General features: G+C 36.5%; 1 long non-coding RNA gene across 2 annotated transcripts in view; it reads left to right on the top strand.

Moving 5' to 3' along the window:
* The first annotated feature begins 4,445 nt into the window (after positions 1-4,445).
* The window catches only part of LOC104216526 (uncharacterized), a 10,318-nt gene continuing 8,360 nt past the window's right edge, over positions 4,446-6,403 (top strand). For both annotated transcript variants that reach the window (XR_011403811.1, XR_011403812.1), the window contains exon 1: positions 4,446-4,662. This is a non-coding gene — a long non-coding RNA (uncharacterized lncRNA). The remainder of the gene's footprint in view (positions 4,663-6,403) is intronic.

Below are 6,403 nucleotides of genomic sequence, written 5' to 3'. Positions count from 1 at the left end.
TAAAGAAGCAGCTGGTGAACATTAAATCATGCCCAGCATAACAAGTCTGATGAAGAGAGTCGTACCCACCAGAGGAACCGCCGAAAAGCTTGATGAAGAAAGCCATGTCCCTAGCGGACCGAGCAAAAGGATGAAAACTGGTATTCAGAAAAGCAAAGGGCCAGTATCATTCCCAAATTCATGAAAGAAAAGCACCGGATGAAACACAAGCCGACAAGAAAGCAAGGCAACAAGAACAAATTTCAGTCTAGCCTAGCTTCTTGTTTTCTTTTAAGCACGGTGTAACAAGGAGATCGGTAAGCAGTGATAACAGCATGCAACAGCAGTAACATTGCAGTCCCACGGTAGTCCCAGCTACCAAAACTTCCCGAACTACATTAACCTGATTCCCCTTTAGCCAGGGATATGTAGGAAACCTTTGAAGCAAAGGTTCGGTTAAATCTTTTTCAAAAAAATGCTTCACACGGAGTACTCGGATGGGCAAAAATCGCTCGCTTTATCTTTGCACGAAAACCCTTCGTGTCTCCGGGCAAAAAGGGGCAGCTGTAAGCACGTGATTTTTGCCCTATATGAGAAATACTCCCAAAAAATTCAAAATCAAATGATTTTCCTTGGTGTGCAATTTTGTGAGATTTTGTGATATTTTTGGATAATTATTTGTATTTGTCTGTGTTTGCTTATTTGTTAAATTAATAAAAAATACAAAAATATGTCGCATTTTGCATGTAGGATTTAATTCTACAATTGTTAGTAATTAAATTAGTTTTACAAAAATTAAAAATTACAAAAATAGGCATCTTTTGCATTTTTAGCATTTAATGTCCAAATATACAATTTTATGCTTAATTATTACTTAATTGTGCGTTAATTGTTATTGGGAGTTAATTTGCGCTTTTATAACTTAATTTAGTTCTTAATAATAATTTAAGTATTTTTATAATTTAGTTTTAGAAAATAAAAGAAGAAAAAATAACAAAAATACAAAGAAAAATCGGATTGGGCCACTTCTTCAAATTTCAACCCCAGGCCCAAATAATTGCCCAATATTCCCCATGATCCGGTCCACTTCAAACCGGATCGACCCGGTCCGCCCCATTAACCCAAATGCCCAACACCCTTCTTCATTTTTTTCAAAACACAAAACAAAAACAAAAAAATAAAAAACCAAAAAACCCTAAAACTAAGAAAAGGATCCCCCCCACCTTACCTTCTTCTCCTTCTCCTTCACCTCTGCAAGACCAGCTCCCATGGCTGCCTTTTTGCTGCTTCGTCTTCTCCATGGCGAGCTCAAGCTCGCCCGTGGACTGCCTGCTGCCTCTGTCTTCTTCGAACCAGCGACGAGCCCTCCATCGAACACCTTCATTGTTTCTTCTTCTTCGTCCAGCATCCATGGACGCCTCCTTCACTGCCCAGCTGCATCGTCTCACCCCACCAAAACTAACTGAAAATCAGTAGCGACAGCCGCCTAGCCCGCCGGAAGTCCATCCCTTCAACATCCATCGTTGCGCCTTCTTCTCCGGCAAGTCGACGCCACTGTGTCGCGCTGCTGCCCGCGTCCAGCTACGACGAGCAGCCATGGCTACTCCAAGCAATGCTGCTGCTTCTGTTTCCTTCCAGGATCCAGCCGCTGACTTTACTCGCCGCTGTCCATCGCTGCTTCTGCTCTATCACGTCCAAACAGTTGCTACGTCCATGGCGTTTGATGCCTTTTCCTCGACGATCTTTCCTCGTCCAGCTTCTGCCTTCATCTTCTTCGTTTGCTTCGGATCGTCTCCATCGTTTGTTCGTTGTTGGTTGGTCGTTGTTCGTCGTTTCAATCCGGTTGGTAGATTTTGAGTTTTATTTTTGTCCGTATTTTTTTTTGATATTTTCGAATCTAAAATCGGCAAATGTTTGTTTTGTTCATGTCTATCGTTTGAATTAATTTTTTCAGTTTGTTCATGTGCTTTGTTAAATTAATTTTCAGATTTCAAATGAAAGTTTAATTAGTTGTTTTTCATGTTTGTATTATTGTTTAGGTAAATATTTGTTCGTTTAATGTTTGTTAGATTCAAATTGAAATTTAATTAATTATTTCTTCAATTTGTTTCATGTGTTGTTATGTATTTTCCAGAAATTATTAGTGTTGTTTGAATCGTTTGAATCTGTCATGTTTGTTGTTTAAAAAATAGATTTAGTTCATGTTCATCTTTGTTTGAAGTTCATGTTTAATCCAGTGATTTAATGTGAGTTTATGTTTGTTTTTGATTTGTTGATTTAGTTTGAATCATGTATTTTGTTGTTTGTATTGTTGTATCCTTGGTCATCCATTGATGGTCTAAATTAACCAGGATTGGTTCCCGATATGGTTAATTCATTCCATTAATTTTGAGTTGTGTTGTTCATCGTGTTCATGTGATTTGTTGTTGAAGATTGTTGAGAAATTGGTCATCTTGGCTATATTTTGGTTAAGTTATGATTAATTGATTGTTTAGAGTTGATGGGGGTAGTTTGGTAAATTGCATTACATTCAGGGGTAGAATGGTAATTGCAATAAGGTCAGAGGGGTAGTTTGGTAATTGAACATTATTATAATTGTTTATGTTAGGCATGAGGGACAAATTGTAATGGGTTGGGGTGGATGTATTTATTTAATGTAGGCATGGGGGACAAAGTTTAAAATAAAGAAAACATTAAGTAGTGGGGACAACGCATGCATTGGGGGAATATTTTGGGTTAGGGATTCAAGACTTGTCTTGCTATATATATAGGGTCATTTGACACATTTAGGGACTTGAACATTAAGAGGGAAGGAGACCCGATTTGAACATTAAAAGAAAACAGATTTTTACACTTGAGAGCGGACAGACTTGAAACATTTTGAGAGTCAAAGAGAAATGCAATTTGAACTTTCACTCGAATAATTTCCATTTGCTTTTCTCGAATGTTATTCAAAAATCATTAAACTACTGCATCTTGTGTCGTTTGCTCTTCTGCTTTGACTGTGATTGCACTTTGGTATTGTTGGGTTTTCAATCTGTTACTGGGTTATTCTACTGGTTGTTGCTGGTTTTGCGGTGTTGCTGAATCTGCTGTTGCTGTGGTATTATTGCTGCTGACTCCTACTTCATTTCTTCTTGTATTGCCATTTCCAGGTACACATTTGTACAATCTCGGTTTGAAGCGAAATGAAATATTAATCAGGCTCCTGTTCCTGTTGAATTCCTTTTGTTTGGATTTGTGTTAGAACGAGATGAGCCTCGATGAAAATAAACAAAACACGCAGATGCGGGGCCCTTGTTAAATGTAAATCATTGAAGCATTTAGTTTCCCGGACGGGTTGTTTAGCAAATCTCACAACCTTCCTAAAATGACAACACGTTAGTCTCTTTAGGATACGCTTTAATAAACTTTACCTTCTTAAACTCGGGTGCACATTTATGTGACCCAAATCCAAATCTCGACGGATTCGAAATGCCTCTCTAATCACGGGTACATTGACTGTGACGTGGTTCGAGATGCATGTCCATGACGTTGCAAATTCATTAGAAATAAAGAACGAGGTGAGCCTCGCCAAATAAAAATACAAATTGCGGGGCCCTCAATAAATATTGCTTTAAAAATTGTTTAGGCTTCGGGATGGACCGTTTAGTAAAATTCCACGGTCCTACCCAAAATAAATACGCTAGTCGCTTTAGGCGCGCCTTTAATAATTTAATTTCCTTAAACTCGGGTGCACATTGATGTGACCCAAATCCAAATCTCAACGGAGTCAAAGTGTGTCGACGACCACGGGTACATTGATTGTAACGCGGTTCGAGATACATTTTCACAACGTTGCAATTCTTGATAAAAACAGTAAATGATAAAAGCGGTTAAAAGTTAAATTTTGCACATAAGTTCACACTTGTATAAAATCAGATAATCAAGCCGAATATAACAGTTGAGCGACCGTGCTAGAACCACGGAACTCGGGAATGCCTAACACCTTCTCCCGGGTTAACAGAATTCCTTATCCGGATTTCTGGTACGCAGACTGTAATATGGAGTCATTCTTTTCCTCGATTCGGGATTAAAATTGGTGACTTGGGACACCCTAAATCTCCCAAGTGGCGACTCTGAAATAAATAAATAAATCTCGTTTCGATTGTCCTTTAATTGAAAAAAACTCCCTTGTACCTCGCGCGTGCGGAAAAAGGAGGTGTGACAAGTAATATAATATATCCAAGTATTGTGTTAAAAAAAATGAGAAGGCGCCAAGAAGCGCAAGTTAGATGGGATGGCGTAGGACAAGGTAATAAACAACTCAACATATTCTCACAGCATTTAATTTTTAGTTAAACGCCGAACCAAAACGAATGGTGCATTTCGGGCATGTCCGCACATGCCTATAATGTCACAAAAACTAACATTTCTATTTTCTATCTATTATATAGAAAAGGAAAGAAGGTCGACCAAGGGTAAAATAGTCATTTAACCATGTCATAAAAAGTGATGTTCGTGTTCACTCAATAATGATTCCACTTTTTTTCTTATACCAGCCCTCGACATAATTCTAGAAGTTATGTTCTTTCATCTCTATCTTGTTCGTTCCAACCAACAACAGAGAAATATGATTCCTTCATAAGTATGGATTGCTCTTTGAGTTCTCATCATCTTTTCATCTGTGTGTTGTAAATTCAGGTTAGTATTTGTATCAATTTTTTGCCCTAATCTTCTTCAGATTCTCTTCAAATTTTCCAATTTCATGGCTTAATTCATGATTTTTTTTCTTTATTATACTGTCTATCTCTCTCTTTAATGTTCTTCGGCGTTCATTTCTTCCTTTGGATCTCACTGTTATTTGTTTTGTCATCTGTGTGTCCTATGTTGTTTTCTACGCTTTATCAATATGATGAAATTATTGATCACCGATTTACTGGAGAATTTCACTGATTAAGTGATTTTCAGTTTGATCAAATAAAAAGTAAATAAAAATCACCATAGAGCTTAGTTCTCAGATGATAAATATGAATATATGCCTTTTACGACGGCAAAATATGCTACAAGGATAAATCAGTCCGCTAAAGGATGGCCTCTTATACATGATTTGTTTGTTCAATGGGATGCATTAGCAATTGATAATAGGATCAAGGCTCTTTAGTTCTAATGCTTCATTGGTTTGTTTATATAAGACCACATCTTACTAGAATTGTCCATTTGACTAATTATGTAGAGTTCTGAAAGACTTTTTGATTTCTATAATCTTATGTTGATTTGCATTGTACTCAGGAGTATGTTTATATTTCTCGGCATTAAAAGCATTTTTTTAGTACAAATGAATAGTATTTCTATTTAAATTTAAACTTTAGTATAAGTCTATTAGTTTATTGATTTTTATATAAATCTGATGTAAAGAGCAACCTTATGACTTGAGTTATCTCTTGATGGAGGAATATTGCTTCAGATACATTGCTGCGAGTTGCTTCTCTTTGTTTTTTAGTACCATCATGGGGACGTGGTTGACGCTGAGTAATTTTAGCTGAAGAACTAGAATTTTTCTTACTAAAAATGTAGGGAATCAACTACCATTTGTTTTGAAGAATGAGTAACTCTTGATAAGGTACCACTAATTTTACTATACATGTACTTTATCAAAAAGAAATTAATATACACATAATGACTATATAAAGTTTTATTTGGCTTAAAGTTCAGTCCCTTGGAAAATTAGTAGTTGTATTACCACTACTAGAAATTCGGAAAAAAGCGACCAAAGTTGGTCGCTTATTGGCCAAAAAGCGACCAAATAGCGACCAAAATGGGTTGGTCGATATTAAGCCGGTCCCTTTACCTTAGGGACCAAAGTTGGTCGCTAATTAGCAACCAACTTTGGTCTCTAAGGTAAAAGGACCAAATATTCCTACAAAGAAAGTAGCGACCAACGTTGGTCGCTACTTTATTTTAATAATATAAATTTGGCGAGCAACGTTGGTCTCCAAATGTAAATTACGTTTTTTTATTTATTATTAATCATAAAAAGCGACCAACTTTGGTCTGCAAAAAATATTATATTTTAAAAATCTGGAAAATAAAGACCAAAGTTGGTCGCTTTATTATTAATTTTTATAAAAAAAAATTAAAATAAGCGGCCAAAATTGATCGCAAACTGCAAGAATTAATTTTTTTTAAAATTATAAGCGACCAACTTTGGTCGCAATATTTTCAGAAATTATTTTTTTTAAATGGAATGGCGACCAAAGTTGGTCGCTTTTTTGAGAAATCTGGGTTAAGTAGCGACCAAGGTTGGTCGATATTGCCCAGAAAATTATTATTTTTAAGGGAAAAGTGACCAACTAGAGACCAAAGTTGGTCGCTTTTCTTGGTATATTTTTGGCAGAAACTGCCTGTTTTGGCAGCTACACCACCTGCCAGCTTACCAAAAATA

Source organism: Nicotiana sylvestris, chromosome 11, assembly GCF_000393655.2.
Source record: "Nicotiana sylvestris chromosome 11, ASM39365v2, whole genome shotgun sequence".
NCBI lineage: Eukaryota > Viridiplantae > Streptophyta > Magnoliopsida > Solanales > Solanaceae > Nicotiana > Nicotiana sylvestris.
Note: the sequence above shows the minus strand (reverse complement) of the source record. Positions and strands in the feature narration are given on the sequence as shown.